This window comes from Marmota monax, unplaced genomic scaffold (assembly GCF_021218885.2).
Source record: "Marmota monax isolate L192 unplaced genomic scaffold, Marmota_monax_Labrador192_F-V1.1 WCK01_AAM20220418_F8-fsc00290, whole genome shotgun sequence".
Lineage (NCBI taxonomy): Eukaryota > Metazoa > Chordata > Mammalia > Rodentia > Sciuridae > Marmota > Marmota monax.
The window spans coordinates 1,133,802-1,155,863 of NW_026692628.1; the positions used below are offsets into that span (position 1 = coordinate 1,133,802).

The 22,062-nt window shown below is 35.4% G+C and overlaps 1 long non-coding RNA gene across 2 annotated transcripts in view; it reads left to right on the top strand.

Annotated features, from left to right (window-relative positions):
- The first annotated feature begins 2,544 nt into the window (after positions 1-2,544).
- Positions 2,545-22,062, top strand: part of LOC131424234 (uncharacterized) — a 243,710-nt gene continuing 224,192 nt past the window's right edge. For both annotated transcript variants that reach the window (XR_009226934.1, XR_009226933.1), the window contains exons 1-2: positions 2,545-2,644; positions 17,821-17,937. This is a non-coding gene — a long non-coding RNA (uncharacterized LOC131424234). The remainder of the gene's footprint in view (positions 2,645-17,820; positions 17,938-22,062) is intronic.

Here is a 22,062-nt window from a genome sequence, read left to right on the forward strand (position 1 = left end):
AAGTCAAATCATTATCCCATGAGAGGATTTGTTTTGAAATTTACCATCAGGGAATATTTTTCCCCAAATATTTATTTGAAAAATTTTAAAGCCATAAAAGAGATAAAAGAATATTAAATGAAAACTTAAACACTTTGCACATAAGTTTATGAGGGGCTAACAAATATGGCGTGTTTAGTTTCTCTGTCTTGTCTGAATCTATGTGTGTGTGTGTGTGTGTGTGTGTATCTTTAAATGTAATTATCAGATATCATGACTCTTTACCACCTAAAACTTCCAGCATGTGTCTCCTAAGAAGACAAATCTTACTATGTTACTATGACCGAATACCAGAAATCTCACTTGATTCAGTATTTATTTTATTTGATGTAAGTCCATATTCAGTTTTCATAATTTTACTTAAGTGATCATTATAAAATTTTGCTCTTATGTGTGTATTTTTTTGTTCCAGAATAAATAATTTGTTCCAGAATAAATAATTCATACATTACCTTCTATTGTCAGCCATGTCCATTTGGGTTTTTTTTTTTAATACAAGAATAATGATTGTCTCTATACATGCATTTGATGGAAAGGGGTGTCTTTCATTGATATTGACCTTTTTGAGGATGTCAGACCAATTTTCTTATAGAATGTTCTACATTAAAAGACATTGTTTCTTCATTGATAATTTGACTAAATGTTTTTGGTGAGAATCAAAAGGCACATATTCTGTTTCATTATTAGTAATCCCAAGTTTGGTATTTTATTTAATAAAAACTAACATTCTGTTTTGGACAAATCTATGCCCATATAATAAAATGACATAAATGAAACAAACTCTTCTCTAGAGGTTATGTATAAAAACATAATTTATTGGACCACAGTAAAGATGACTAAGTAGACTAGTTTACCACAGAGTAAACTTTATTAAAGAACTATGTTTAACAAGTCATGGTTGAGCCAGGTGGCACACTCCTGTAATCCCAGAAACTCAGCAGGCTGAAGCAGGAGGTTCTAAAGTTTCAGGCCAGTCTCAACAAGTTAGCAAGACTCTGTCTCAAAAGAAAAAGGTTGGGATAGTCACTCAGTATTAGAGAGTCTCTGGATTCAATCCCCAGTACCAAAAAGCAATGGTTAGATTTCACAAGGAAATTCTGCAAAAAACTTTAAAAATATAAAGTGCTTATGCTTTTCTATTGTTCTAGAATACAGAAAGGGAAAGCAATCCTCTAAAGTCTTTTATTGGCCCACACGTACACACACAGTGGAAACCAGTGATCAATGCCCAAATACTAAAATATTGACATTTAAAATTCAAAAAAGAACAAAACATAGAAAACAGAATTCTGGGTAAGTGGTATAGCTTAGTTTAGAGTACTTACCTAGCATGAATGAGACCCTAGGTTGGATCCTCAGCACCACAAAAAAAGAAAACAAATGGTATGCTAAAACAAATGGTATGCTAAAAGGAATTTTAATTTTTTGATAGAAAATCCAGTTACAATTATCTACCATATAATAAATCCATTGATATAAGTTATAGGGCCATTTTGTAGATCCTGATAGTACATATATTATGATTTAACATCTTTTCACAGAAAGCACTGAATGAAGCATACTATAATATATTCTTGTTCAATGTGGCTTCTCTCTATTATTTTTCTACCCCAATCCGGTGATCCAGTCAACTTAATGGAAGTATACTAGATGCAAGTTTTTAATATGAGGATCACAGGATGACTGCTGTCACCATAATTATTTAATAATTTATTTTTATATTTATCCAGTGTATTTGGACCAGACTAAGAAACTAAATTTATAACTTATAGCAACATGTAAAAAAAGTGTCTCTAGTTGCAAGTTAGATAATAGGATATATAGGAAATGAAAGTGTGGTAAGCTGAGTAAATACCCCCATTTTTACCCAGATTTAATTATTGAAATATGTGAATATATGCCTAGTATAGAAAAGGACTTTGCATCATGGTTAAGTTAAGGATCTTGAGATGAAGAGAGTTTCCTGAATGATCTAGGTAGGTTTATTGCAATCACAAGCACCCTTATTAGAGGAACATAAGACATGGGAAGAGTCAGTCACAGACAAAGTGATGTAAAAATAAGCAGGACACTGAGAGATTTAAAAATGCTCCATCAGTGGCCTGAAGATGGAGAAAGCAGTCTAGGAGCCAAAGGATGTGGGAGGCCTCCAGATTCTCAGAGCCTCCAGAAGGACCCAGTCTAGTCTTGTGGGAGGCCAACATGCCATGTGACCAGCATTTTCCTTCCCTGATTGGTGAGGCTGTGTCAGTCACTTCCTGTGATCTGGCCATATCAAGTGGCCCTAGATGGTGGCCTCATCTTGGAAGTCGTAAAAATGTCCCAAAAGTGTCTTCATGCATAGACATGCCTTCCTATAGCCCCAGGGGTCGAGTTACCTTACCTGTCCTTGTAACCCCACCCCTCTTGACCTTTATTGAATGGAAATTTCTAAAGAATCAGAGTGCCCCCAATAAAAGACCAATCCCAAACGTGTTAGCACTCTTACTCCCTCTCACTCCCTCTCCCCCACCCTCTCTTCAGCCTCTCCTGTGACATTCCTCACTCTCCCATTTGGGAAGCTTGAGGCCAAGGGCAGAGGAGCCATCCGAGGCTTGAATTAAAGGTAAATTGTGTGTCTGTGTTTTATTTGGTACCTTAGGAAATTCACTAGAGCGACCCTAGTTTGGCTGCCTATGCTGGCTGGGGACAGTAACTGATTATGAGCTTTTGGCTACCAGAACTGTAAGAGAGTATATCTGTGCTATTTTAAGGACTGATTCTTACCGCAATTTGTTAGAACACCATTAGGAAACAGAGAGAGAAAATGGAAGAACAAGTGAAAGGAAACGCAGAGAAAAATATACTCCTAGAAAAGACATAGTGTAAGGTTACAGAACCAAGGGAAAGAAGAATTTTGCCCTGGTAATAGCAATCAATGTTGATAAAAACACATCAAGGTCAAACAGAATCTAAAAATATCTTCATAATAAACATATGAGGTATTTTTAGTCAGTAAAATTATTTACATTATCTGTATTGATTTTAGAATACCTTTCCAGTACACTTTGCCAACTACCTTCTGTATATTTTATGTACCTTTGTCACTAAGATTTCCTACAAAGTCCTTTAGAAGCTTCTCCTGGATGACCTTCTCCTTGAGGAGAAAAAGTTGTAAGGATCTCATTGTGGATTTAAGATATCATAGATGATTGAATTTCATGGTGTTAATTTTCAAAACATTTCTGCCGTGATTTATGTTCATAATATTTTACTATCTACAGATATATATCAAATTATAGAAAGTGTTAATCTTCATAACTTGGTGAATAAACAGATATGATATTTTGAAAGTATACTTCTTAAGATTATGTACTATCCTCCCGTGACTGTGACAGTTTTTTGAAGAAAAGAAGGAGAAAGAATTACCATTTCACATTCTTTTGGGTATCTAAAGGTCATTATTTCTTCAAATGTTAAAATATCACATCTTAAGCCTTAACTCATCAATGATGTCTGCTGAGAGTAAGGCTTTTAAGGGCTAAGTTATGAGACGTGAATATATGAGTTGCTGAGCTGGTAAAGAGGGCAAGATATAAATTCAGGTTCACTAACATTTGTTGGAGTGGTGAAAATACTGGCTTTAGTGTGAAAAGCTCAGTGTAATTTCTTCTATATAAACTGATAGGCTGCCCTTCCTGTGTTTGTAGTGAGTCAAATCTTTATTGAACCAAATAATACACGTTCAGCTGAGTCTGTTTTAAGGTTTTGTCCAAGTTACAGACCAAGAGAGAATGAACTGTGGGAAGATTAAAATTTGTAAAAGATTCCAATATTTCTGTTTCTTTCATGAAAAATATATGTTAAAATATGGAATGATTATAATTTTTATAAAAATGCATATCCATACTAAGATATGTTTCATTATCCTATAAAGTCTTTCCATTTAAATTGCACATTTCAGTGATTTTCAGTATATGCAGAGTTGTACAATCATCAGTAAGTTTAGAATGTTATAATCATTCTGAACAAGAAATCTCATTCCTGTTAAAAGTCACCCTTTTTACTCACATTTTTCCTGTTCATGAAATCTTCTGTCTGTACTTCTGGATATTTCATATAAATGGAATCATAGAATGTGTGATCTGTAATGACCTGCGTTTTCATTTAGCATAAGATTTTTAAGAAGTATCCACATTGTGGCATGCAGTAAAATTTCATTCCTTTTTATTATTGAATAATATTCTATTACGTGGTGACTATATTTTGTGTTCATCTGTTCGTGGACATTGGATGGTTCCAGACTTTTGACTGTTATAAAATACTGCTTCCATGAAGAGTTGTATTCACATTTTCGTGAAGACATATTTTTATTTCTGTTGGATATTTAATGAGGAGTGGAAGTGCTAGGTCATGGGGTTATTCTATATTTTACATTTTAAGAAACAGCAAAACTCTCTTCTAATGTGGCTACATAAAAGGAAGGCACTTCTGATATTCTAAAAATAATTCTAAAGTGTACAAGATAAGTCAGCAGAGTTTAGTGGAAATTAAACAGAGAATGTGAAGAATCTGGATCTAGTCCCAGCTCTGCCACTAATTAGCTGTTTGACCTTAAGCAATTCATTTACATTCTTCTGAGTCAAAGTTTCTTAATTTGTAAAATAAGTGTGTGTTTCTTCAAACAAGCACAACTCTTGAATATAACTATAGCTACTTTACTTTTGGTTTCTCATTGTTTCCTTAAAACTGCTAGAAGGCATAATTTTTTCCTTCCCCCTGAATAAAACTCTTCAATATTACCCAGGACATCTCAGACTATTAGGTTTTATAATGTAGTCACATTACAAAGTCTTCTGGTCACTATAAGCCACAGAACAAACTTAATTTAGTAACAACATTGTGCATTTTGTGGAGTAACCAAAACTCTGAATCTGATGTACATGGGAGGCTTCTCCCAGACTGATCAGGAGTGTTATTGTTACTGTTCTCTCAAGGGCTGGAGTGTCAAGAAGAATAAGAGGAGAGGAGCATGATCATTCCTTTTTGTGGTGGGCTGAAAAGATGATCAGGCTTGGATACTTTCTGCAGTTGGCAGAGTTTTGAAGCTAATATTTTCTCCTGGTGATTAGTGATATATTAGATTACTATTCTTGTCTAGTTTGCTAGATGGTTGTAACACAGTATTACAAAATGGATGGGCTCAACAGAAATGTGTTCTCTCATGGCTCTGGAGGCTGGACATCTGAGACCAAGTTGGTTCCTTCTCAGCCCTGAGAAGGAGGATTTGGTTCAGGCTTTTCTTCAAGGTTCTGGTAGCTTATGGCAGACATTGGCATTTTTATTTCTTGGCTTGTAGACATATCACCTTAACCTCTGCCTGTGAATATCTTCATCTTCATCTGGCATTCACTTGGCATGTGTTGCTGTATCCAAAATTTCTCTTTTTTAAGGATACTAGTCATATTGGATTATAGCACTTATGCATTCATTTTACTTTGCTTGTATCTGTAGAGACAGTGTTTCTAAATAAAATCCCATTCCGAGGTACTGGGAATAGGATTAGGACTCCATCATATTGTTTTCAAGATGGGGGACACATTTCAACCCCTTAAAATCCAAAATAGGTGTCTCTTTATTGGTATACAACTATTCATTAATATTAGTGACCTTTTGCTATGGGACTTCTTTGTGGCTTCCAAGAGACAATTCATCCCAATGACTTTGGTTTGGGACACACAGATTGCTTTGAACATCAGTTGGAGCAGATGTGGCAGCCCTGAGTTGAAGCTCTATAAGGTATGTGTGTTTCATCTCACCCTCCAAGATTCTGCTTTCTGCCATGAGAACAGTGTATTCTTAGTATTTCTTTTTTTCCAGTCTGGATTCTGGAATGATAAGACACACAGATGAAAAACCTTTTGTATCTTGGTGCAGTGGTGCAAATCTGTAACTCCAGCAGATTGAGGGGCTGAGGCAGGAGGATCCTATGTCCTAAATTCAAAGCCAGCCTCAGCAACTTAGCAAGACCCTATCTTAAATAAATAAATTAATCAATAAATTAATAAATAAATAAGCAAGCTGTGATGTGGCCTAGTGTTTCAGTGTCCCTGGGTTCAGTAACTGGCACCACAAAAAAAAAAAATGAAAAAGAAAAAACCTTTGAGGTCTTAGAGTCCAGTCATTATGTAAGAACAAGAAATATGTTTTCTTATTATAAACCATTGAGATCTGGGTGCCATTTGTTGCCACATCAGATGTGACTCATAGATTTTGCTCTTGGAGATAACCTCTTAATTAGGACCTGTCACATGTGCCTGCTGATTTAAGTAATGCATCTCTGGTTTGGTTTTGTCCTATTTATACGACAATATCACTAGTCTCTACTCCAGGTTCAGTCATTGCATCAGGCAGTCATCTTTGATGGGCAGATTCAAAGATGATGGAAATATCACCCTACACTGGCAAATGTCATTTTCTGGCCTACCCTTGGTTCACAGAAAATGCCTACACATTCTTTGCCAGGATAAAAACGGAATGGGCAGTTGTTTCAAAGTAGTCACTTCCTTCCTTTTCCATCCATCCATTACCTGCTGGCCAGCTCAGACGAGCTCTTTGTTTTTCTGGCAAGAATGAAGCACTAGACCACTAGGTGTCTCCAAACCTTAGGATATGCATACTAAGTGCTGCAAATTTTTGCATGTGCTGTCTAGCAAGTTTGTGGCAGTCATGCAATTATGCTGCTCAAATCTTCAAGATCACCTACTGTGAGGAGAATAGTTGACTGACAGCCCCATCTGCTGCCTTTTTTATTACAATGTTTACATCAAGGCTCCACTTACTCATTCCCAGGCAAGGGTGTGTACTAGTGCTAGTTCATTCTTACCTGACAGGGAATTCCTGTAATTAGGGTTGCCAGATAAAATGCAGGGAACCCAATTACATTTGAATTTCAGATTAGCAATTAGTATTTTTTTGTGAAAATATGCATACAATATTTGGAGAAATTTACACTAAACATTATCTGTTGATTTGAAATTCAAATTTAACTGGGCATCCTACATTTTTATTTGCTAATTCTATAAGAATAGTCCCAGCATCCTGGCTGAAAATTACTTGGAAGTGAATTATAGAATAAAGTTCTTCCTGTCTAATTTTTCTTTACCTCTTCTCTGTCACAAGCATCAGAATTGCACAATGGTTTCAACATCTGCCTTGCCTATTCTTACTTCTTCCCCTTGTCCTTGACAAGCTTTTTTCCCCTAAAAGTTCTTCTACCTCTAATCCCATGTGGCATCTGCTTCTCAGAAAACCTGAACTGACACACAGTCCTTTAGAATATGATGAACTTTATATTTTCAGCTCTACTGAAAATTCTATCTTAATGTTATCTGGTTATTGGACTAAATGATTGCTAAATTCTTTTCAGCTATATTTTATAATTCTGAGTTTCTTCTTCTTAGGTAGAAAGAGATCATTTAAAAATAATATTAATTTTACAATATGAAAATCTTAATTTGCTCAGGTCAGATTTTCCGTAACGCTAGACCTCCTCTAATATTCAGTGAAAATTAGCTGGAGCAAAATACAGTAACTGGTAGTAAAACGAAGCGATGAGTCAGGTCACCTTTCGTCTGTATCATAAGAGCTGTAACCTATAGACTATACTCCAGCTATTTTGCCTCCAACTATGAAAGCTGATGTGGTAGAAGTAGATCAGATAACATGTTTCTGCTATGTTGGATAGCTGCAGTCTTCAGGCCTGAATATCATCAATCTGCTAATCAAGCTACATGAAGAACTTGTTCTCCAAACATAGGACTCAAAATCTCTACTACTCAAAGGCTGTGTTTCTCTCCTGGAACCTGCATCCTGTCTTCCTGATACAAATTCTATGGGCTGTATTGAGCAATAGGCTGGGACAAACACACTTGTTGCTTTTTCAGTTTGTGTGGATTTTCTCCAGTAAAGTCTATTTAGTAAACAGAATGTATTCTGTCTGGACATTGTCTCTGTGTTATTGAAATATGTAGGGCATTCACTTGGCAAGCATCATGGAATGCTAGAAATAAAGCTAGTGACTAGGAATCAAAGTGTACTTGAGAAAGGGTCATGTATGGTCTGCCTCAAATTGTATTATGTTTCTATGATGTGAAATGGTGTTCCCATTTCATGGTTCAGTTACATGGGAACCAAGAAGAAGCAGCACTGTAAACCCCATAAACCAATCTATATTTAAAGAAATAATGTCAATAAAAAATAATAAGTAGAACCACCACCTGGGATTGCTTTATAAGTATTGTTATTTTAGGAAAACTGATGAAAATGATTTTGTCCCCAATCTACTTAAATCAGATTGACTGACTAGTGTATAAGGTAAAATACACACACACACACACACACACCTCCAACCTAAAGGTGGAGATAAATGGACCACAAAAGTATGTCCCATGTCATATTAGGGTTCTAAAGCAGTTGGAACAATGGGGTAACCCCAATACACTATATTTTGTGGCTCCATTGTCAGGCACTGAAAGGGTATGTCAGACCCTCCTGCCTCCCTCTCTTTCCCCCACCCAGATCTCTTTCACTAGGCCAAGGCCTCTAGTCTTCTGCTGCTTGAATATTAGATAGGAACCTTTTCCAGCCTTCTCCTTCTCCTGAGAATCATCTTTAACTAGACAGAATAACTCACACAGAAATGCTGGAGAGGTAAAGGCCTCCCTTGGGAGCAGCTCATAGCCAGTGCTAATAGGGACCTCTAACAGGTCAGCCCTGTTATCCCAAGTTGTCATTCATTCTCAAGTGCCAGATTAGGTCAGGCTAAGCTTAGACCTCACCTCACCCCCCTTCTTTTCCTGGCTTCTCCCTCAGTTGAAGCCTGTTCCCTACTTCTCTCCTAGATTCCACTGAGGGAAACCTTTCCATAAATCATTTGCTCAAGAATCCTCATATAAATATCTTCTTCTAGAGAAACGGATCTGAGGCAGAGGGGCTTATGCTTTCATTGCAAATAAATGATAATACATAGTAAAGGCCCAGAGGTCAATGATTGGTCAAGTCATACTGCTGCTAGATCCCAGGCTACATTCTCATGATGAATGAGGTTGATATTTCCCCAATCATGAATCTTTAACATCTCTATTGTCAAGAACCCAAGCTCTGATGAAATTGGATGTCTGACAAGCCCTGCTAAATTCCTCTGTGCTGCTCCAGAACTTAATTTAATAGAGGATCACATAACTGGTATTGCTGCTGGGTCTGTGATTTCTTTTCTAAAAAATACTAAAGCAAAAAGTTTGATGAGAATCATGTCCTATGTATCCTTGTTCAATCAGCAAAAGATATTTCCTTTGGCCACTAAAGAAGGGATAACAAATGGAAGAAAGCAACTATGAGAACTTTCAAACTCTTTGCATTCACATTCTTTGAGAGTACACAGAAAGTTTTGTAGATTAAATTATTCATATTTCTATCACTCTCAATAGCTTAAGCTTATTAATGTAAAGCCTTTCTTTTTTTTCTTTTTTGGCTATGCATTATCAGTTTGTCACATGCTTCTTGGGAAATAATATTCAGGTGCTATTACTCTCAGTAAACAAATGAGAAAATTGAAGTGGAATTTAAATCATGACTTCATGATTTCCCTGGAGTGGAAAGCATGGGTCTAGATATAGAAGTATAACTTTGGAGTTATAGTAATTGCACCCTGTAATTTTAGTTTGAGCTTCACTAATTAGAATTTGTGGACTTGTGCATGGTAGAGATATTTTAATAAGCTTTGTCAAAACTTTACTTCTGTTTCTCCTAAATAGTCCCACAAACCTCTTAGGCCTTTGTCAGTAGCTGTTGGTTTATCAATGAGAAAGGAAAGAAGAAAAAGAGCTATGATTAGAAATAGATGTCACCTTGGGATGGGAAAGGGAGGGCCATCTCTACACTATGAAGAAAAATTTAGAGTTAACAATGCTTTTTAAGGTATATTTGATTGTTATGTAAGTCACAGTCATACTACATTGGTGATGACTATGTAATCCTGTTTTATTTTATAATATTTCTTTCACTGTAAGAGGAAGATGCCATCTTACAGTTACAGTGACCCTGTGTGGCAGGTACAGGATTTCCCCTTATGTTACATACTCTGGTCAACCACTTACTTTGTTACTGGGAACTGATTATATTTCTAATAATAATAGTATATTCCTGAGTGGTTTACCACCCCTTTACTTTTTTCCTTTATTTTATTTTCAAATATTAAGAAATGAGTTATTTTGAGTACCCAGAATATTATATCCTCACTGGTAATTAAATTCCAATAAGCAGAAGAAAGGAAACTAGTATTTCTTGAACAACTCTTTTGGTTAGTCCCCAAATTAGATACATTTATTTCATTTTTTTTTTCAAATTACAAACACATCTGTACAAAAATTTGGCAAATATAGACACATTTGAAAAAAAAGTCCACCATAGCCCAAATGGTCTGTGTAGTCATTTCATAATTTAAATAGTTTGGCTTTCATTTTTAAAAATTTAATTCTGTTCTAATTACAACAGTAATACATATTCCAATCTTGTTTGCAGAATTTTATGTTTAAATTACTATATAATTACTGATTCTTTTTTTCTGCTTGATCTATCACTGTAACTAACATATTTTAGAGGTTGCTTTTATAAATGAATTATATCTAATATATTTGGGGATTGTTGCTCACTGTTTTAACTGAAAAATCAGATCTATTTGTACCATCTGTAGTAATTGAAGAATTTGAAGCTATTTCCATTAGATCATTTGGTACTAGTTACTTTACTCCCCCCACCCCTTCTCTGGTCATTTTTCTTTCTTTCTTTTTTTTTCCTTCTCTTGGTTTGGATTAATTGATTTTTTAAATTATATTTTCTCTCTAATTTGTATAAAAATATACTCATGGTTTTTTGTATTTTAAATATTACTGAAATGATTTACATATAGATATTTTACTTAATAATATATAGATTTAGTCAGTATTTTAATACCTTCATGAATAATTTTATTCACCAGCTCTTTTTCATGCTGTGATGTTATTTTTCAGAATTTTGCTATAATTTGTCTGTATGTCCCTAATTAGACATTATCTTCACATTCATTCAGTGTTATAAACCTTCATATTTAACATTTTCTTTCTTGATTAATTCCTTCTTGCACGAAGACATTTCACCTGGTATCATTTTCCTTCTTCATGAAATATACCCTTTATAAGGCTATTGGTAGTAAGGTCTCTCAGATTTTATTCTTCTGAATATACTTAATTTTGCTCTTATTTTTGAAGGACATTTCTTAGCGGTGTAGAGTTTTAGGTAATAATGCATTCTCTTTGCTCATTGAAGATATTATCTTATTATTCTGTTTCCAAAAGTCACTTGACAATGTATTTGTCATTCCTTTATTTGTTTTAGCATTAATCTCTTTTGTATTGCTGCATTTGAATTCTTCCTTTGGTTTTGGGCCATCTCACTATTGTATCTTGTTGTAGACTTTTAGGGCTTATTGAGCCTCCTGAATATATGAATGACATTATTAATCTTGTCTAGAAAACTTCTAGCCTTTGTTATCTTCTGTTATTGACTGTTTCCTATACCCTTAGCTCTCTCCTTCAGAACTCTGATTAGCTTACATGTTTTTCTCTCTATAGACTTGAACTTCAATGACTTCTTGTACAATAACCCTTATTTCTTGGCTGTATCTGTCTTCTAGCTTGACAACGCTATTCTAAGTTATGTCCAAGTTTTCTGATTCAACAGTTATTTTAATTTATAAGTGTTAATTATAATTTTTATTTATGTAATTATTTTTTTGGAATCAACCTGATAGAAGTTTTTTTTTGTTGTTGTTGTTTTATTTGCAGCACTTCAGTTTTTTTTGTTAGTTTCAAATTCAATAGGTGTAATAATTAGTTCTAAACCCATATCTGGTACTACTGCTATCCTCTGTGAAATCCTGATCATAAAACTTATTTCCTACTATTTAAAATTAATGTGAGGTTATGAATTCATGATTCTTAGACCATCATTTTTTTTTTTGGAATATATTTAGTACAGAGTCTAAGGTGAGTTCATTCAGCAAGAATATGAATTTGCTTCTGCTAGGCTCCTAGAGGGCAATATCAACCTAAGATGAATTTAGAATATATTTTCCTCAGGATTTCATAGGACATTTAATTGATTCTAGTCACTACTTCTTGAACGAAAGTTTCTCTTTATAAATTCTCAGGGAAACATCTCCTTATTCTTTTCCCTCTACTTATAGCCCAGGCTAAGAAAAGAGAGGGTATTCCTGTGCCCTCCCTTCCCAGAAGATAAATATAATTGTTCCTTGGTTTTCCATTTATCTGAAACTTCATATCACCTGGGTTTTATGCACTTGTCTCAATATTTCAGATGAAGGCTTTCATTCCTTTACCTCCAACCTCCAGGTAGACATTAAGAACAAGTACCTAAGCCTGACACAGATCAGCAAAATAGTACTTAGACTATTTATACTATTTAGTATAATACAGGATGCTTTGCACCCAGTTTGTTTGTTTGTTTGTTTTTCCTTTTTTTTTGGCACCTCGATTCCCTGCCCTTCTATCTCTTTGCTCTTCCCAAGCAAGTATCTAAACTATAGGGACTGCATCATCTGAGCTCTTGAATACTAGCTTCTGCTTGAGTTCAGACAATGGAGCAGCAGATTGGGTAGCAAGATGTCTTCTCTGCTTATTCTTTGCCCATCTGCAGCTCAGGAAATGCTGCTGCATTTTATGTTTAAAACACCAGTTGGGTGGCACGTCTTCTGCAGTCCTGAGCTATTTTTAGTCTTCATTATATCATCACCTCTTTTTGCTCCTTTAAATCCAGGAAGGAAAATAGTGTATCACTTGTTATTTTATGGATTCTTCATAGCCCTTGATGATTCCCTAAATTCTGCTCAACTTCATCAAATCCTCTCCTGCTTAGGAATTTCATCTATTTCCAGGTTTGTTTGTGTTGTTTTGTTTTCATTTATAATTGAAGGAAGAGAGACTTAGAAAAACAAAGTACAATTAAAGGAGAGAAAAATTTTTGCAATCTGATTATATTGGAATGCACATTTCTCAGAATGATTTCAGGCTGGACATGGCCAAGTGGAAATCTGCATGTAACTTGGGAAACAAAGAGAAGAAATACCTATTACTGTCTGAAGTTCAAGGAGGAATAGTGAGGTAGTATAGCATGGCAGGTCACAGATTGTCCTCTCTAATATCAGGATTTGCTAATATTTGTCTTCTTTTTATTTTCTATTATTTTTTTCTGACTGCTGACTCTTTGGACAAATAATGGCTCCAGATCTACTACCAGATAGTTTTCCTGAAAACTCACAGTCAACACACAAGCAAACATTTCAATTTTCGCTGTGATGGTACCTGGGATAAAAGGCAATGAGAACAAGGCCCAGCTAGCACAGCCTTCCAGCAGGGGCCAGGATGTATATCACTGAGGCCACTGTATAGCCTTTAGCCCATGTCAAGACTTTCCTGACTATAGAAACATGAGTAGCTCCAAACTAAACCAATAGAGGAAATAATCGAATCTTGAAAAACAATGCACAATCCCTGTTCAAATTACTGTTCTAGGGGTTTTTCAAATGCAACATGTAGAAATGGGTACAAGTAGGTACTATTTTTAATAATAGTAATTTTTGTAAAAATAGTAATTTTTAGTAATTTAATAATAGTAAATTTTGTAAATTGATGACTTGGTGATGGGAAGAATCTAGAAAGATAGCCAGGCTACTGCTGCTGGAATCTAGAAAGGCCCTGAGAAAAACATCTGAGCCTGTAGAACAGCAGTCTGTGTTGTGAACTGGCAGGAAAATTGGCCAAAATGTTGCCTATTGTTATTTGTGAAGCTAGTAGACACTGTTGGCTCTGTTGAAGTAGACTTTCAGAGAGAAGGTTGAAAACACCAATTGCCTTTTTAAAGTATCTATCTGATAAGATATGGAAAGAAAGAAATGATTTAAAGAGAGAGTAAAGTTTTCAAATATTTTGGGTAAAATAATGGGTACCAATATTTAGGGGGATGTAGAAACTATAATCATTTCTTATCCCCATTCTCCTTAGCTGGTATAATCTAATCAAAATGATATGAGACCAAGGTATGTTTCTTAGTTCTTTTTAAAAACACTTCTGAAAGATGTAAGGTGGTGTCAACTAAACACTTTCATAAAGGAGAGAAATGTCAAAACACCTTGCTCATGTGATCCCCAAGTATGGAAAGATCATTTATACCCTCCAGTCCCAGTCAGCTATTTGATACAAGTCCAGGTAATGGAAGTAATCTTATGCGGTACTAGTAGGCTAGCTACCTAAATATCCAGCACTACACTTTTGTGGGGTTTGCTATTCAGTACTAGACAACTAATGAAAGTTAATCTTCACAATTATTTGTAACCGGAAGAATGATTTAAACCAGATCATATAAACTTTTAGAACAGTAAAATTAATCTAACCCCAAAACTCCATTTTAGAACTAGAAGGACACCCTTCTTTTTTTCTTAGGGTGAGTCTTCCTGGAATGACCTTGTTTCCCTAACCATTCACAATGTCAATGCCAGTCTTTTTTCCTCAGCATTGCAGCATGAACCCATCTTAAGAGTAGGAGATTCCCAATCACTACCAGAAGGCCTGTTCCTGGTATAAGTGATAATGCTACTTGTGAAGTATGTCCAAGTGATGATATGTCCAAATCTGGAAGAAGCATTTTTTAACCTGAAGTGTATACTCATATTTTCTCTCTTCGTTTCCAACACTGTCCTTATCACTGATGTGAGAATACCCAGAAACTGGCCTTCTGTTTTGTTACTAGATTTCTGATTTAGGCGAAGTTGTCTTACTGGAGTCAAGGTGACCTTGTTCTATAAGACGCTACTGCATAACAAGTTTGCTGGCCATATGCAAACTTGGAATCATACTTTACTGTCAGACTGCCATCTTGGAAATCCTCCCTGCACAGTGATGCCAATTATGGTATTATCATTGCCATTGCATTAAAACTGATGGTTTCTGTTGGAGACAGACAGTTATCCTGTTTCATGTCATCTCTAACCACAGCTGTGATGATGACATTCTTGATTTAGCAATGCTCTATCATGCTGCAGAAGTGTGTGTGTTTGTGTGTGTGTGTGTGTGTGTATTACTTCCAGTATTAAACTGTTAAAATTTTAGTTATTGTATTTCACTAAGACATGCTATTTGCAATTTATATATCACAGTTACTGGCTTACCTTCCCAAACACAACCATTGTTTATGAATCAGGTCTAGAGTGACATGTAGCTGTTTTAGTCAAATTTTTTTTTGCTGCTGTGACTAAAGGACTTGTCCAGAACAACTTTACAGGAAGAAAAGTTTATTTAAGGCTCACAGTTTCAGAGATTTTAGTTCATAGAAGGCTGGCTCCATTTCTTGGGGCTTGAGGCCAGGCTAAACATCATGGCGGGAGAATGTGACAGAGGGAAAGCAGCTCACATCATGATCAGAAAGCAGAGAGAGAGAAATCTTTAATTGCCAGATACAAATATATACACCAAAGCCATGCCCTAATTTCTACCTCCTCCAGCCACACCTTACCACTTCTGTTACCTCTCAGGTAATCCATATCAAGGGATTAAGTCATTGATTCCATTAACACTCTCACAACCCAATAATTTCTCCTCTGAACTTTCTTGCAATGTCTTACATATGAGGTTTTGGGGTCACTTCACATCCAAACCACAATCGTAGCTGTCCAATTTTAGTTGAAGGCTGTCTCTGGAACCAGCTCCTATATATGTGGCACTGGGCAAGTCTAGATTCCTCCTACCACATGGTAAGTCACTGCTTATGTGCTCAGAGTATGTACTCTAATGCTGAATGTATGCTGTGCCATTTCAATACAGCCTATATAATTAAATAATATTGAACTTTAAAAGGGAAGATATGGGGACTTTTTTTCTCTACAAGTAGGATGTTTTTCTCTAGGAAATTTTGCTCTTTCTAAACAATGACTTAACTCTGTATCTAGGAAGAATAGAAGTGATGTGGTCAGTGTGAAGGAAATAAAAAGTGACAAAAATTATTTCTAGCAGATGGGCTGTCAGTACCAAAATTGATTCATTATTTTACAAGACCTAGATAGAGCGTCAAGCCTACTTTAATGTTTTATGCTTTATATAGGATTAAGATTTTCTATCAGTGTCCAAAGTACAGGTGAAAGAGATTCTTAAAGGATATTTTAAAGATTGAAAAGAAGCTGTAAGGATTTGCTGTCATAAAACCTAGAGGGGACTACTCTGTTTCTGAACTGTCAATCTCATATCCTTTAAAACATTTTGGCAGCCATTTCCTTCAGACTTGTCAAATGTGTCATTGATAATAGGTTTGCATCATAGAGGGGAAAGAGGATATTAAGAACTTAATTCTCAACACTTGTCAGTTAGGGTGTCACCAATAGTTTAATGCAAGAGCTCCTCTAATTTCTCTGTACATGTAATCTAAGGTATTACAAAGCCACAGAGTATGTGAAGGGGAAAGGGAATAGATATTTATTGAAGGTCTATTATGTACTTGGTATTTTCATATTTCAAATTCTTCACAACCCAATGGAACCAACTTCATTATCCTCCAGTTTCATAATAGAGGATTGAGACCCAAAAAGGTCAAATAAATTTTCAAAGGTCCCATACCTTCTAGTGTTTCCTAGGATGGGTGCTCGAGTCAAACAAATTCTAGAGGCTGTGATTTTTTTTCATTGAATCATGCTGCTTAGTATATATTTGGGGATGTGTGTAATAATGGGTCAGGAGTGTACTCACAAATATAGTATTCCTCTTTATGGACCATATAACAAGTATATTAATACAGATTATCAGATAATGGAGTGATAGCCAAATCCCTAAAATATGGTAGTATGTTATCAAATACTAAATACTATAATAGTTGCAATCATGAGTGAGACTGAAGCTGCCAGCAAGACTATCATTTTATCCCCGATAGAAAATTAATTTTTAAAAATGTGATGTGTTTATTGTAAAGCCCCTGGGCATATGTACAAGAACAAAAAACAGCATTTACATATCTATTATCTATTAACCAACACTGCATTTGCCAGGCTTTTGATACAATTAAGCAAATGCTTGACTGAACAGATGGGTCTTATAAGGATCCCTAAGGGCATGTCTACATTAACTATGCCAAGGGGGGTTAATGCACCCATTTGGCATCTGTGTGCCTTTTCCCAGCAGCATATACACTACTGCTTTGCATGGTTGCAAATGGGCCCATTTTTGTCCCCGAGGACTAAACGTAAATGAATTGTGTTATTTCCAGTTAGGTTGAAACCTTTCTCTAATAATAGTAGATTACATTCTGTGATAGTTTCTTATCTTCATTTACTTGAAACTGGCCTATGCTCATTTTGTTTACTTGTGGCATCAAGAAAATAGAACCTGTTTCTTAGGCAGAACACACAGTCTTTTCATTTTATGCCTTAGTTTGTATAGTTTCTAAAGCTAGGGAATAATAGCTAGAGAAGGAAAATAAAAACAAACCCATCTCTTAATAATAAAGAATTTAGCATTATGATACATGTCAAAAGAAGTATATGTTTTCTACCAGACAGTTCTATGACCTCTGGAATGAAGGGAGAATCCCAGGTATACTCGTGAGTATTGCAGACTCCTTTTGCTGTCTGTTGGATAGATCTCTCTCTCTCTCTTGGAAATGAACATTTGACATGTCTAAACATTTTTGTCTTGGCCCCGTCTTTAGGACTTCCTTCAAATTCTCAAAAGGAGTTTAATTCTGGACCTGGTCTATGGATAATGGATGTTTTGGCAGAGTGTATGCCACCGAGATAAAGCTGCACCGTGAAACAAAATGTATATGGTATGAGTTTTAATATGCTACGCGGCATGGACTTTATTCTTTGCATTTTGCATTAGTCTATTCCTGTGTCAGAAGCGCTTGGCAAAAGGGGTTCCATCCCCTCATTATCTGTGTGAGTGCATTGCATGGTGCAGTCCATTATGTAGCAGTATACATTTTTAAAAAAGAAAAGAAGCTCAACATCCTTTCAGCCATATAAGGCAAGCAAATATATGCAATGAATGGAATTATTTAATAGTCTTGTCAAGTCAGGCATCAGGAATGGAAATTAGCTTACTTTTCTCTTTAAAAAGAACTCTTTTAGCACTGTGTTATCAAAATGTATGTTTGACTTACTGAGAAGGAGATAAGCTTACAATAGACAAATCCCTCCTAACTTTTCTTCCCAGAGCTTATGCATTCATTGCCTTTAGTGAGTAAAAAGAAAATGAAGAAAAGGAGTGAGGGAAAAAAATAAAAGGTTTCAGGGGCACTTATGTGTAAATATCACTTTGAGGGTTTGCTGGACTACAGTGCCTGCTTTATTAGTATTCAGGATAGTAACAGTGTAGTGAGTGACCATAACACGTATTTCCTTTGAAAAGTATATCAAAAAATATAGCATGCTTATTGAAAATTTTTCTGATTGTTGCAATTTAAGGAACAAGATTAATGCAAATGTTTTCATTGTTTCTACTTATTGCCCACATTAGATGATATTTTTGTTGTGTAAGTATTTTTAGGTTAAGCAGTTGGAATTGCTGTTCCAGAATGAAAAGAAACTAACATTATTATTGCTATTATTCTATTATAGCACAATTATTTGAAAAATCTGAGACTTCTATAGTTTTGGATTCAAATAACTAGTTAGTTGTAGTGCTAAAATTGCTTATTAAAATAGTTTATTTTTGCCCAGTACAATGCTATTCTAAGTCCTAGATTAATTCTGATTTTTATATTTTTAGTTAATATACAGAATTAATATGTGTAACAAAATAAATATGTACTCATATGAACACTCATAAATATAACAACTAGAAAAATGTAGGCAAGCATTGTATATCTCCCTATCACTATATATATATATATATATATATATATATATATATATATATATATATTAATATTACAAATTAAAGCATGTACCATCTCTCTTCAGTTTTCACTCTTTCATCAATTTCACAATTTCATCTATAACCTTCCAGACTTCTGTGTGTTCTTTTGTGTGTGTGTGTGTGTGTGTGTGTATGTTAGAGAAAGAGGTTTTTAAAAAATGATATCATACATTAATTGCCATTTTGCATTTTGCTTTTTTATCTAACTGTATATCATAGAATCAATGTCATGACATGTGCACATGTGTGAATTTATTTTGAAGTAAATATTGTCCTGTTCATTTCTGTTAATATTTCTTTGTCCATTTTGCTAAGTATTTCATGGGATAAAATTCTTAGAAGAGACATAATACCTATGTTACTAGATTAGACAGCATCACCTTTGAGTTCTTTGGCTTGAAGCAGACCTATGAATTCTTCTTGAAAACTAAGTGAAATCTAACAAAAAGTCGTAGGAGGATGGGTCTTGTTTTGTGGAAATTAAAAATATTGACCTTATAGAAGAAGAGAGTAGAGCAGTGGTGATTAGAGACTAGAAGGGTAAGGGAGAGGAGGGCGGATAGAGTTTGGATAATAGGAACAAATTGCAGTTAGTTAGCAGAAATTTGTTCTAGTGTTCTATAGCACAGTAGCGTTAGCCATAGTCTAAGATAATTTATGATCTTTTCCAAATAACTAGAAGAGTTCAAAGGCTCCTAACACAAAAATAATAATGTTAGAAGAGGCAGAAATTTAATTACCATAATCTAATCATTACACATCAAATAATTATACTCTACTCCCAAAATGTGTATAAATATTATGTCAATTAAAAATCAAACTTAAAAATTTAAGACCCGTTCACAAAATACTTAAAATCAAACTAGCATCTTTTAAGAAGTCCCACTGGATTCTCTGGATGCTACAGCCAGACCTTCATGAAAATGTATCTATGGAGCTTCAGTAGCTAGTCCAGGCAGAGCTGTCAATGCAAATGTCCAGCACATAAGGGCACTGTGGCCTAGAGCTTGCAGGAGAGCAGAGGCTTTCAGTTATCTGACCCTCCTTCTGCCCTGAAAATACATCAGTGTCAGTCATGGCCTGAAGGTGAAGACAGAGCCTCCCTGCACTCAGTTCAGCAAAGCGCACCCAACAGAATACCAACTTGCCTCGCAGGGATCCCATTGAGGATTTGCATTTGCTGTCTTCTGCTGTTTTCCTTGATTTCTAATTAATACAATTTCATATTTAATGAATTCTTGACAAAGATGATACCATACAAAGACAAAGCTACATATTTTCCTTTTAGTTTTTATGTTATTATAAATGAATAATATGACATAGTACATAAACTAGATCTTTTTTTCCTTGCTTTTTGGTTCCATGGGCAACAAGGACCTAAAGCATGACCCAGAGAACAAAATTAGCCACATATTCTAACCTGCTGTGTTTTTCTAGATCAGCTCAATAATAGTTTACTTCTTCTGTTTGAATTATCACAAAAAGGTGATTTCTTTTGTCAAGATAAAGTATTTCCCGTGAATTACTAGCACATACCATCTAGTAATAAGAACCAATCACAGTGCCATGGATAAATAGACATAGGATATATATATATATATATATATTTTAAATCAGGGGGAGACTCCTGGCAGGATTAGACCAGTTTGTCAAAAACAAAACAAAACAAAACAAAACCTAGACCCAGTCCTGTAGTGTTAAACTGATGGTCAGCAACAGGACTGCATTTTTAAAAAAATTTATCTACACACACACACACACTCAATACACACACGGAAAGAGACACAGAAAAGGACTGAGGCACAGAGATAAACAGAGACAGAAAGCAAAGTATAAGTTATTTAAAAATTGATGGAAATATTATTGGCCTAATCCTGCTTAAAAAATAGTTTGATTCTACTCTGAGTCTGATAGAGTTTTTTCCTAAGACTAGGTTTGAGGGAAAATCACTACATTGTGGAAGCTGTAAAAAATAGTTTTTTGGTTCTCAAGTTTATAATGGAAACAAATGTCTCACTATTGATTTTCTGTATTATTAAAATTATTCTGTCTGTCTCTTTTGACATAATGTTCTTAATATCCTTTGTTTATGATAATCCTATTACTTGAATGAATTACATTGTAGAGCACAATTCTTTGTTTTTGTTTTGTGGGGTACCGGGGATTGAACTCGGGGGCACTCAGTCACTGAGTCACATCCCTAGCCCTATTTTGTACTTTATTAGAGACAGAGTTTCACTGAGTTGCTTAGGGCCTCACTAAATTACTGAGGCTGGCTTTGAACTCCTGATCCTCCTGCCTCTACCTCCTGAGCTGCTCGGATTATAGTTGTGCGCCACTGCACCCAGCTAACAGCACAATTCTTAAAATATTATGTATCCCAGGGCTCTGTCACTGGCTTTGTGTTAGTCATATTTTTGTCACTGTGATGGATATATGAGAAAAACAGCTTAGAGAAGGAAAGATTTATTTTGGTTCCGTTTCAGAAGTTTCCATCCATGGTTGGCTGGCTCCATTGCTTTGGACCTGGAGTGAGGCAAAGATCATGATAAAAGGTTGTGTCAATATGAAGCTGCTCAACTCAAGGTAGCCAGGAAGCAGAGAGTCCAAGGGGCCCGGGAAAAAGTAATAACCTTTCAGGGCATGCTCTTACTCTTTCCAAATAGGTCCCATCTCCTAAAATTATACCACTTTCCCACTATGCCATCACATCATTAATCCACTGATGATTTCAGAGCCGTCATGATATAATCACTTGTCAAAAGTCCCACCCCTGAACATGGCTGCAGTGGAGACCAATCCCTCAACACGTGCATCTTTGGGAGTCACTTTATATCCAAATCACAACAGAACTCTTTCTCTCTTTACCTTTCCCTCAATTATGCCATCTTAATCCCTTTACTAAAATACCCACCACATACACATACTTTCTGAGTTCTAACTTCAGCATAGACATCTTTGTCAAATTGTTCCATGATTTTTTGTAGAGTATATGAAACAGAATTTACCATCTTTCTTGCTCAATACTTTT